This window comes from Micromys minutus (assembly GCF_963924665.1).
Source record: "Micromys minutus genome assembly, chromosome: 11".
Lineage (NCBI taxonomy): Eukaryota > Metazoa > Chordata > Mammalia > Rodentia > Muridae > Micromys > Micromys minutus.
The window spans coordinates 20797244-20810344 of NC_137980.1; positions in this window are offsets into that span (position 1 = coordinate 20797244).

Genomic DNA, 13101 nt, shown 5'->3' on the forward strand with positions numbered 1-13101 from the left:
GCAAAGAAAAGTCAGGAGGCAACCACTTCACGTAGGCTAAAGTGACTCACAGACTCAGAGGGTTCAGACTTGTCCCTTGGCTCAATATATGCAGGCAGAAGAACATCATTGTGGGACTGTATGGCAGAGGGCAGCTGCTCACCTCAAAGTGGGGAGAAATCAGAGAGAGACAAGAAGAAACCAGGGACAAGACCCCCTTCCCCACTGCCCCAAGGCCCTGCTCCTAGTGACCTGTTTCCTGCAGTTAGGTCCCACCTGGAGTGTTCAGAACCTCCCATGGGAGAGGTTTTATATCCCAACCATGGCAACCCTGCTACATCATCTGGGCTCATTCTCCGGGAAGCTTTGAGGAGTGTGCTGAGGAAAAGGCAGTTTTATCTGAGCTAATCCGTAGGAGAGGGAAAGGAGCATGTGCATTAGCTAGACTATTGCAGCTAGGCAAGTATGACCATGTCAGCTGCCCTCCAGGTCACCAGAGAAAAGTCTTGTCGCCGATAGTGCCAGGCTTCACTGTCCTTCCAGTGTGTAGAAGGCTGTACTCTAAGACAAAGCCTTTTGGAGTCTGGTGGAAATTGGGGGGAGGGTGATTAGATGTGACCTTCTGCTTCTTAGGAAGTATTGATGGGATTGTTCTTGCTTCCTTAATATATGTCACAATCTGTACCTCAGCATCCCCCAAATTGTCATAGTCCTTGCCTTTGATGGACTCTTCTTACCAGGTCTCCAGAGACTTTTAATGGGGGGAAGTTGTGGCTCTGCAGGAATGAACCTGAACCTTCCCAGTACCAGGAGTAGACAGAAATTGCAAGACACTCAAAGCACGAACGAGCGTTTCCAACTTGGTTACCGAGAAGCAAGCAGGCTGGGGAAGCTGGCCAGCTGCAGGCAGCCAAACGTCCTTCTCTGTAAGCTTTTAGTTTGCAGTGTCTCTCCAGTCAGAAGCTCCGGCAGGAATGATAAAGCAGAGCTTATGGCCAAGGCTTCTGAAAAGTAATCTCTTAAAAGCAGATGAGGAGAGACGCGAGGTCTGGGGCGGCCATCTTGAGATTCCTCTGACTCTCATCCCACCCCGAGCCAGCTTGTCTTTGCTTATCTGTGAGCTTAGCAATGAGACTGGGACAAATTAGACTCAGCATCGGGCTTTTCCTCTTTGAATGCAGTCACCCTTGCTGCTGATGTGTCTGAGCCTCGCGACCCCACCTCCTTATTCTAACCCTCACTCATGCTTTTACTATACTGTGCTTAATGGGAACATGTGCCACAATCTGAGCAGGCCAAGGAAGGCGGGAGATAGGCTAGCTTTTAGATGAAGGAGTGGTACAAGCAGGAAAAGCTAGATACTACCTCCAGAGAAGGGCATGGCTCCTCAGACCCAGCTCATTCCTGACAGGCCTGTATTATTGGCAGGGGTGTTGTTGTCCCCCCCAACCCCCCATGAACACCAGAAATCTGAACATTTGTTGGGCATTTCCTTATTTTAAAGTAATGTAAGTAGAGTCACTAAAGGGATTGTGGGAAATTCCTTTCCATCAAGGGCAGCCATCAGGTGAACTGAAATGGATGCACACAAGTACGTCCAAGAGCCAGGCAGCCTACAGTGACGTGCTTTCTGAGGGTCCACTGCTGGCAATACAGCCAGCTCTCTGCACTGTCCTCCCCACTGTGCTGAATAAAGGCATGCAGCCCTGGTGGCTGCAAACTCCCAGTTCTTAAAAGAGCATCTTAGGGCAAACCTGTCTATCCTTGTTGGGATTCTATAAACCCCACCCCTCAGTTACCTAGCAACAGCCAGTATACCCCCACCCCTCAATTACCCAGCAGTAACCAGGTATGCTCCGCCCCAGTGACCTGACACTATAAAAGGAGCTGCTTGACCCCTTCTCTCTCTTGCTCTTGTGCTCTTGCAGCCTTTCTCTCCACCCCTAGCCCTCCTCATCCCTTCCCTTCCCCCCTCTCCCTCCACATGCTCATGGCCGGCCTCTACTTCTCTATTCCTCTCTCTCTCTCTCTCTCTCTCTCTCTCTCTCTCTCTCTCTCTCTCTTTCTGCCTCTACCACCCTCTTAACTTTCCCATGACCTGAATAAACTATTCTGTACTATACCGTTGTGTGGCTGGTCCCTCAGGGAAGGGATTCCCAACATGGACCCCCAGAGGCATCTCCCTTGCCCTCAGGCCTCGCCGCACCTCCATGGGCCATATGTCCCCCACTCTTTACATCCTTCTCCTAACATTGGTGCCGAAACCCAGGACATCATCTTTTTCTTTCAACCATGGTGTTAAGCAGCTAGTTTGCTGGAACTCTTCAGTCTGCCCTTGATCTGGACCCCACAGTGGGGCTTTGAGTCTCGAGTTCTTACTGGGTGGATAAAGATTTCAGATAGAAAGTCTTCCAGGTTACCCTCACTGGGGCAATGGTTAAAGCTCTCAGAAAGAACCATAGGATGTGGGTAATGCTTGTGAAAATTCATACCTAAAAAACAATTTGTGGCAGTCAAAAGAAGAGAAAAGACTGTGGGATTCTCGAATCTATACACCTCAAAGACTTATAAAGTTTGCAGTTTTCGGTCTCTGCTGAAGACCACGGTGCCTAACAGCTGGGGTTCTGGAATCCAATTAGTTAGATTTTAATTCTGTGCCAACTGTAGATCTTGACTGAATTATCTAATCTTATCATCATCAATTAAAAATTCACCCACCACCATCTTTTGAGAATTAAACGTGCTTACCACAATGCCAGACCTTTAGTAAATGCTGCATAGGATTAACTGTTTCTACTCTATCTGGATTTCCTTTGAAAAGACAAGTGTCTACCCTCAAAACGCAGCCTTACGAGCAGCCGAGCAGCGGTCTTGCTGAAAATCGCCCAGCAACAGGCCCTGCCAAGTGCTGTGGAGCTGCAAGCTCCGTGAAGCAGTGATTGCTTCCCCGCAGCTCACCGGAGGCTAGGAACACAGCCCCTCCCCCACAGGGCATGCCCAGATAGATAGATCCGGCCTTAATTACTAGCAATTAAATCGGCTTCAGCCTGCAGCTTAGGATCCGGTGCTGCTGTAGCCTCCGGAGGGCCTTTCAGGAACATGGCTCAGCCCTTGGGGAACCTTTCGGACCCCACCCCCAACCCTTTATTTAGTCTCCTCAAACTTCCCAGGTGTCAGACGCACCCCAGTTCAAGAAATCTGAGCTCAGTGGGTAGAGTCGTTTTGGCAGCACTAGTGCTCTCTTAATTATAGCCATTCTTGGGGGGCAAACCTGGGCTCCTAGATTCTCTCTCAACAGAGAGAGATTAAAGCCGTGGTCTTTGGCAGGATGTTCCATTTGTCAGGGAAGAAATCAGCAGGAAAGAATGTTCTACAACTGCAAGAAATGATACATTAGCTCAAGTGGAAAACAACAATTCAGAATGGAGAGATACATAGATCATAAATGATAGATAGATGATAGAAATAGAAGATAAATATATAGATGATAGATAAATAGATGATAGAAATAGAGGATAGATAGATAGATAGATAGATAGTAGATAGATAGATAGTAGATAGATAGATAGATAGGTGATTGATAATGCACAGACAGATAAATGTATGCTCTTCTTGTGTGGTAGAAAGAGCAGCTATGGTAGAAGCTTTCAGCAATTTGCAAAAATTTCAGAAAGGACCCCAAGGCAGAACTGAAGACACTCTCAGCATCTCTGGGTCTGACATGCCATGAGCACAGGCAAGAAGGAGTGGCCGAAGAACCAGTAGTCTTTCTGTTTGTGTTTGAGTCTCCATCTCTGACACAGGCTAGCAAAACATCCCAAAGAGTCCTGTTTCCCTGGCCTTTGTTCACAGTGTGAGTCTCAGCAGAACTCTCAGTAGCCTCTGGGGAGAGCGGGCAAGTAGCCTACACCTGCTCTTGGCTCTGGAGCCCTGAGGCCCAATGACATTGGCTCTGGGAGCAGCTGAGTGGCCTCCATCTGAGCCCTGAGGTTTCAGTGAGCCTCTGCAAGGCAAACAGGAACTTCCCTGGTTTCTGTCTCACAGTCAGCTTTATTGTATCTCAGTTGCAATTCACTAGTTACTAATGTCTCTGAGTGCCTGGTGTTACACACACACACACACACACACACACACACACACACACAAAATTTCATAAAAATCAAAAAGAAGATTTAAAGTAGCTTCTTTATTATGCAAATCTTATCTCTTAGATATATCTTTATCTAAATTATACCAGACCAAAACAAAAGCAAAACCACCACAACAAAACAAACAACCCTCCCCAATGTTTGACCAGTGTAACTACCTGTATCAGCAAATTCTTGTCTTTTTATTTTATTTCCCTTTTTAACCTAGTGATGAATTGGTTGATGACCCCTTGCTTCAGATAATGAATTGGTTGATGAACCCTTGCTTCAGTGAACCTCTGCGGGATGCGTTTCCTTGGTGCTTCACCCATCTGTCCTTTCTCCTGTTCAGCAGTGTCACTAGCTGTCACCAAATGATAGATCTACAGTCCCACTAAGCATAGTCAGCCATGGAAGAGAAAGGCAATGTTTGAACATACATTCAAATTCCATACATTCTCTCAAATTCCAGCTTTAGAAACCATGGCAGACCAGTTAGATTCACCATCTCATTAAGAAGCAGGAGAAATCATCTGCAGAGCCTGGGAAGTTTCTCTGAGCTTCTATTTGGGCTCTCTGTTCCACACAAGGGCATGAGATCTTGACTGCAGGTGTTTAGAGTAAATCCGGGGAAGTAGAGGTACATTTCTAGACAAGCCAGAAAATGTTTTGTGGATGTCCTTTCACTGGTGCCACAAATAAGGCCACACTCACCTGGTGGACATTTGTTGTGTTGGCAGTGTTAAGATTAGGCCTACTGAACTAGCTCTTCCTCATTGTTTCGCATCCAGTGGGTTCTGAATCTCTATTACATAGAACTAGTGAGTTGGCTTCATTTGTTTTGGTTTCCTCAGTTGCAGAATTAAGGAGTTATTCTGGATATGTCCTGAAATTCTTTCCAGTCATAAGATACTTAATTTTAAGAAATCTCCCTGGTTCATTGTTTTGATTTTAAGCTCTTCAGATCATCTATCCCTTTTTTCAGATAATTACTCTTAGCATCAATTCTTAGAGAATAAAGTCACCAAGTTAGGCCAACTAACTGGTTGATATTTCAGAACCACGGAGAGCGACTTCACTGTCCCAACTGACAACATCTCTACCCGGTGAAAAATCACTAATATTCTTGTCTACAAATGAAGCCAGCAGTATCACTTCTGTCTAAATTCCTGATAGAGCCTAATTCAATGTACAACAAAACTATCTGCACATGCATGTTTACTTCAGTATTCATAATACGTGAGTTATGGAGTCACCCTAGGTGTCCATCAGAGGTTATGTGGATAATGAAATGTGATGTGTGTGTGCGTATGCGTAGATAATATATACTTATCCATAAAAAAGAATGAAATCATAGCATTTTCAGGAAAATGAATAGAACTGGATGATGCTAAGAAAAGTAAGCCAGATTCAGACAAACATTGTATAATTTCTCTCAGATGAGGAATCTAAATTTTTTTAAAAATGGCATGAAAGTATCAAGGGGACTATTTGGAAGAGGGAGGAACTAGCAACAATGGGGAAGAGAGAGCATGATCAAGGAGGTGATGTAGATGCATAAAAAATATCAAGATATGAGTTGGAGAGATGGCTCAGTGGTTAAGAACACTGACTGTTTTTCCAGAGGTCCTGAGTTCAAATCCCAGCAAACACATGGTGGTTCACAACCATCTGTAATGGGATCTGATTCTCTCTTCTGGTGTGCATAAAAGCAGAGCACTCATTTACATAAAATAATAAATAAATGCTTTTAAAAGCATCAAGATGAGACCCATTATTTTGTATAATAAATACATGCTAATAAAAATTTGCCAATTCATGAATGCAACTCTATGTTCACCTTTATCTTTAACTTAGCTTTCAAGTTACCCCAGAAATACTTTCTTGTGCAGACAGGCTCATAGGTCACTATAGAATACTCCCAATTAGTTTCAGCATCTCCGTAGAATCTTCCTTTTCCACAAAAGCTTTGATGAGTGACCATCAGGCTTTGGTCTGATTATTTAAGGGCACAAGTAATTGGATAATTTCTTGGAGATTATAAATTCTTGATTAGAAAGACCTTACTTCCTTCTAGCTTTGCTTTTTTCAGTTAGCTTTGCTTCTCTGTTTTTTTGTTTTGTTCTTTTTTTGTCTTTGTAGTTATTTATTTATTTATTTATTTTTGAGACAGAATTTCTCTGTGTATCCCTGGCTGTCCTGGGACTCTCATTATAGACCAGGCTGACCTTGAACTCAGAGAGTTCAACTTGCTTCTGCCTTCCTAGTGCTGGGATTAAAGGTGTGTGCTACCACTGCCTGGCTGCCTTAGTTAGCTTTAGTCATTAACTTGACACAGCCTAGAAAGACAAGTACTATTTCTATACATGTGACTGGGTTCCTTTTGAGCAAATATTGATTTAGTATTTTTTGTCATTCTCTAAGGAAACCTTGTGGCCATTAGCAATCAGTTTTGACTTCTGCACCTCCTTCGTCAACTCTTAATCTCTATTTTGTTTCTACAAGTTTGCTTACTCTGGACATTTCATATCAATGAAAATGAACATATCAAGAGAAGAAATGTGTATGCCCCCCCCCACTAAAGCAATTAAAAAGGAACAACACAGAATCTTAATTGGCATAATTTATGTACTTGTATGCATATGCGTCACTTCTGAAAAAAATCTGATGAACTTGTCAAGATGTATACTAAAACCTCTGCTTCTAGTATAAATCTGAGGTAATTCTTCAGTAAAACCTGATCCACTTGTGCCAATGTGTGTGTGGTATTGGTGACCAAACTAAGAGTCTCACAATGCTAGATAGTACTCTGCTGTTGAGGTACACATCTAGTCTTCGCCTGACCTTTTACTAACTTCCAAAAAATGTACACGTGTGTTTTTGTGTGTGTGCACATATGAGTGCTCATGAATACAGAGGTCAGGCATCTACTATGAGTTTCATTCCTCAGGTGTCATCCACTCTAGCTTTGAAATTGGTTCTCTCATGGGCCTGAACTGGCTGATTAGGCTGGACCACTTGGTCAATGAGCCAGTTTCACCTGTCAGTATCTCTCCAGCACTGGAATTGCAAGCACAAGCTACCACCCCTTAAAAATTAATTAAGATGTAATGCAAATGCCATAAAATAGGTACTATTAGAAAGTATGCTTTAGTGGGTTCTATTATTCTCACATGTTGTATAACGATCATTATCCAATTTTATAACATTTCCATCACTCTAAAAGATGTCCAGCTTTGATTCCTGAACCCCCTTTGCTAACCATGAATCTACTTTCTGTCAGTACGGGGTTGTCTATCCTGGGCATTTTATATAAGCAGAATTCTGTAACATGTAGCTTTCGTGTCTGGTTTCTTTTACTGAGCATATGTAGCCAAGGTTCACCCATGTTGTAGCATGTATCAATATAGCCTTCTCTTTGATGGCTGAGGAACATTTTGTTATGTGGAGATGTCAAATTTTGTCTTTTGGTAGTTTTTGTAGTTTGATGGACATTTGGGGTGCTTTACCTTTTTGTTGATGCTAAAGTAGTGGTTCTCATCCTTCCTAATGCTTCAGCTCTTCAAAACAGCTTCTCATGATGTGGCGTTCCCCAACCATAAAATTATTTTTGTTGCTACTTCATAGCTGTAACTTTGTTACTGTTATGAATCATAATATAAATATCTGATATGTAGGATATCTGATGTGTGACCCCTGTGAAAGGGTAATTTGACCCTAGAACGGTAGAAACTCACAGGTTGAGAACCATTGTGTTACAGGTCTCTTTGTGCACGTGTTTGGTGAGACATAAAGTTTCGGTTTACTTGAGTGTATCCTTAGGAATTACTGGGTCAAATGTGTGACGAGCAGATAAAGCCCCTAGTGAGGGTGTAAGGAGGGGATGAAGTCCTGAGGGAATGAGTGTTGTTGACATAGCAACAGCCATGGTGAGGGCCTCAGTATCTCAGACCCATGGACATGGCAAAGCCCTCTCCTGGTGAGACTCAGAAGTAAGGAAAAGGTATCCTCTTGAACAATTGACCAATGTGTGCAAAACTGTGTTCTCTGGGATAGCTGCAACTTGAGACTGCAGGAACCGTCTACCAAGGGTAGCTAGCACTGTCCCCAGGTGCTGTACAAAATACACGTGCTGAAGTTCTGGGCTGTTGACTAGTTGGCGCTACAATACGTTGCAGTAAATATTACAATACCATGCTTATTTCTTTATCTGCCCCTGTGATTTGACTCTGCGGGCACAGTATTAGTGTGGAGCTGAGTGCACAGACTCCGTCACTCGGTCTACGAGCTACACTCTCCACAAGATTCCTTTCCCAGGCGGTTTATTCTACCCACCCTGGTACTTCTGCCCCGGTGTGTTTCTTTACCCCACCGCCCGGCACAAACATGACTCTAAGGCCTGGTAACTTTTCATACAGGTTTATATATTCAATTCTCAATCCACAAACCCTTCATACAATAATATTACATCCAATAGACAAAGACACAAACTGCCCTAATATATGAGATAAAATGACCTACAAAAACCCTTAAAATATTTATATCTACCGATGTTCATTACAGCCACTGGGATCTCCTCCATCTTGATTTCCTCCCCAACCTCTGTTCCTCTTTCATTTTTCCTACCTTTTCTCCGCCTACTTCTCTGTCCAATCATGTATTGACAACCTAAATCTACAACACTATTTTCCAGTTTCACCAGTAAGGTAGAAGATTTTCACTTTTCTTTTCTTGTCGACACTTGTTATTGACCATTTTTTATTGATATGGTTATTGTTCGTTTTAAGTGTAGTGTACATGCGTGTGCATAGGTATTTTCACATGTGTGTATGTGTGTGTGTGAGTGTAAGCACTCACACGTGCACGTGTAGAGGCCTGATATGGACACTGAGCATTTTCCGAAATCACTCTCCTCCACCTTGTGTTTTGAGGCAGGATCTCTCACTGAATCCAGAGCACCCTGATTCAGCGAGTGCAGCTAGCCAAGCTGAGTTGGAGACACTCTTTCTCTGCCCCCTGAGCACTGGGATTATACACATACTGTGGCACACTTGCATGGCAACAAGCACTTTTCACAGAGAGTCATCTCCCAAGCAGTTCATTTGTTCATTTGAGTGGCTTTGAACTGGCATCTCATCGACTCCCCCTGATTCCTTGTGATATTGTGCATCTTTTCATGGGATAACTTTTAACTCCAGTGCACCTCTTCTTTGAAGACATATGTATTCAAACACTTTGCTCATTTGGATGTGATTACTTGTAAGAGCTCATTACATGTTCTGGATACTAGACATGTTATTTGCAAAGAGCGTATGTTGTTTTGTGGATACCTTTTTACAATCTTGTTCTACACAAATGTTTTGAGTTTCTCACAGCGTGTCATTAACATGTTTTTGTTTCATAGCTTATGTTTTATGTGTAGGAAAGCATTGTCTGATTCACAGTCATGTAAATTTGCATTTAATTTTTTTAGGAGTTTGAAATTTTAACTTAAATTGAACTTAAAAGAACCCTATAAGATATTGTGTTCATTTTACAAATTTTGTATGAACCACCTCTTTAAGGCTAAAGGTGGAGGTCATAGAGTTCGAAGAATGTCACAATATCACAATATGAACTCATACCCCTTTCAGAGCTCACAGGGTTAATAGAAGAAGGTCTAGTCTAGTACAGAAATTGCCGTATCCAACTACAAGATTCTGGCTCCACAAGCAAAGAAGTGGGGAGAATTATGAGCACTGTTTGGAATCTTTAGGAGTCTAGTCTTCATGGTGAATGACTTTTTATTGTACCAACAAGGTTGGTACAAGTGATGAGACTCCATTGTGCCTGGCCTTCCAGGCCCCAGATGATGCTTTTGTTAAGGATGGGACTTACTGACCTGATAACTGAGATGGGGTGATCACAAAGAAAGTGACTGGAGAGGCTTGCCAAGGCCCAGGGCTACAAAGTATGTCTGGGCTCTAGCCATTTATCTCCCTGGCACACTCCTAAGAGGGATAGTGGCTAGGCAAAGAGAACCTTGAGAGCAAAAGAATTGTGCTAAGATATGGTGCCACAGTGGGTCTCCCAAGTCAGGTACCCGTGCAATGGGTTCTGATGGCTTCCTGAAGAATACACACAAACTATGGTGATATCAACCAGGAGAGACATTGTCTGTTCCCTGCAATTGACTTTATGAGCTTTAGGAACTTAAATGTATGATTACATCAGTGTCTCTGAACCCCAAAATGGAGGAGATAGAAGTTGTGGTTTTGAGGGCTACCCATAAGAAGAAACCTCATATTTCAATCTTTCCCCCCTTACCTTTAGTTGTGTGTCTCTGCTGGGCAGAGACAGTCAGTCTTGTAGCAAAGACTGAATTAAGAACTAAATTAGTAGCATTACCTTTATCAGCATCTTACTGTTTCATCTAGCGTTGGGGTAGTTGCTCTTAAGATGGGGTCAAGGAAACATGGAATGCAGGGGGGCAGTGAGAAGAGACCTCAGGCTTCAAACCCATGTCTATACAAGGTCTCTGGCTATTAAAACCGATGCATAGGAGATAGGAAGTCAGAAGCCTAATAAGTTTCTGAGAGAATTATATTGTCAAAGAAATCACATGCCTGGCCAGTATAGCATTATTCCATACTCTTGAGAGTACCCAAGAAGGTCATGGTCCTGGTGGGAATGACTATTTACTGTGGGCTATTGTTTGCTTTGGACTTCCCACCTTGACTCATATGTTTGAATGCTTAGCCCACAGGGAGTGGCACTATTAGGAGGTGTGGCCTTGTTGAAGGAAGTGTGTCACTGTGAGGGAAGGCTTTAAGGTCTCCTATGCTCAAGCTGTGCTGGGTATAACACACAGGATCCTTTTGTCACCTGCAGATCAGGCTGTAGAACCCTAGCACCATATCTGTTTATATACCATAATGATAATGAGCTAAACCTCTAGAACTCTAAGGCAGCACTATTAAATTTTTTTCTCTATTAGAATTGACATGCTCACAGTGTCTTTTCATAGCAATAAAACCCCAAATAAGACTCCATATTTGCTCTGAGACTACATATTCAGAGTTAATGGTGAATGCATGATTTCTGGAAACAGATCCCAGGGAATTTCACTTTGGCTCCTGGCAGGATGCTGAGGCGCCTTGATCACAGTCTAAGTGCATAGCGTCGATTTGAAAGACAGCTATGGACAGCTCAGGGTGCTGGTGATCCCAGGATTGGTTCGTTTTTTTCATCCACAGTCATAAAACTTTTACTGGGTACGTGGATGCTCAGAAAACAAACCAAGTTCTTCTCAGTCTACCTGGCAGCCAGCTTTGGGCATGTGACAAAGCTCAGGATGGGCAGAAAAGCTCTGGCCAATGGGATATTAGCAAAAAAGGGATGATGTGGCTCTAAAGATGATGGGTGGTTTTGTAAAATATGGCGGTGTTCCCTTTTATCTCCTTCTTATTCCTCTTGAAATGCTTTAGATGAGCTAGAGTGAGCTATCTCGCACTGCAGTGTGAACTTGGGCAACAGCATGTATTACAGGGTAACACATTAGAAGTCTGAAACCTTGAACCATGAAGAGCCACTGGGCAGAGCCTGGATTCTGTGTTTTGACTTTTATAAACTTCTTTCTCATTGATGCTGATGTAATTAATCATTCAGAATCAAAAGGAATCCTCTCTGCTATGGTAAAGCTTTTGAGTAGCCATATAACTCTTGATAACTGTGTTGAACATTCTTCCATGGTTGGTGAGCATGTGTGCGTGTATACATGTGTGTAGAGGTGTGGCATTCTAGGGAGAATAAAGTTCAAGGAAGTATCTGAGGTTTGCAAAGGAATGGTTTTTCTCCCTGGAAGGGCTTCCACACAAGATAAGACAGAAAAGCCCCAGGCAGAATCACTTTTGAATCAAATAATCTCAGACCCAAGGACAAACTATGAATTGTGCTTAGCTCTATAATTTGCCTTCATCTACCCAACTACTATAGGCCAGTAGGGATTTCCTCAAAAAGAAAAGAAAAGGATAATCCATCCAGGTTTGTAGTCATTCAGTGAATATTTATTGAGCACACTTACTATGGGCCAGTCACCGCCAAAGCAACAGGGATGTGGTCGGAAGAACAAGACAAATGCAGACAGTCTTTGGTTTTTTGGAACTCACATCTGGAGGAGAGTTGTCTTGAGTTTCTATTGCTGTGACAAATACTATGTTCAAAAACAATCTGGGGGAGAGATTACACTTCCACATCATAGTGCATTGTTAAGGGAAGTCAGGGCAAGAACTCAAACAGGAACCTGGAGGCAAGAACTTAAACAGAGACCATGGAAGAATGATGCCTTTTGGCTTGCTCCTCAGGCTCAGTTCAGCTACCTTTTCTGGTACCTCCAGAACCACCTGCCAGGGAATAGCACCACCCACAGTGGGCTGGGCCCTTCCATATCAATCATCAGTGAAGAAAAAGCTCACAGACTTGCCTATGGGCAATCTGATGGAGATTGAACTTCTCTCCTCAAAGAGGTCTCTAGCTCTTGTTAAGCTGACAAAAATCTAACCATCACAACAGGTCAGTGAGGGTCTGAGAGACAGGAGCTAGCAGGGAATTTTTTGCCTTCTCTCTGAATAGCTTCCAGCATTTTTGGTGACCCGAAAGTGCTGCATGTCCCCGAGAAATTGCACATCAGCATGGAAACGCCTTCTTGTTTTTTCATCTCATCATCCTAATGACTGGCAAGTATGTCAGCTCCTGTCCCTCTCTTACAAATAAATTACAAAATGTACAAGTACTTTATGATTACCCAGTAAGAATAAATCAAGAGAAGCTCCCATTTCTAGCTCAGCAAGGGACTAAGAAATAAAAATGATCTTTGTCTTACTCCAGGCATGACAAACCCCGTGTTTTGTTCTTGGAGTGGCAGCGATGTTGGGCTGGTGGAGAAGGAAGTACTGCAGGTCTTATTTGGGTTGTCTCAGAAGCAGATGCCATGACACAATTAGATGTACAGCAGAAA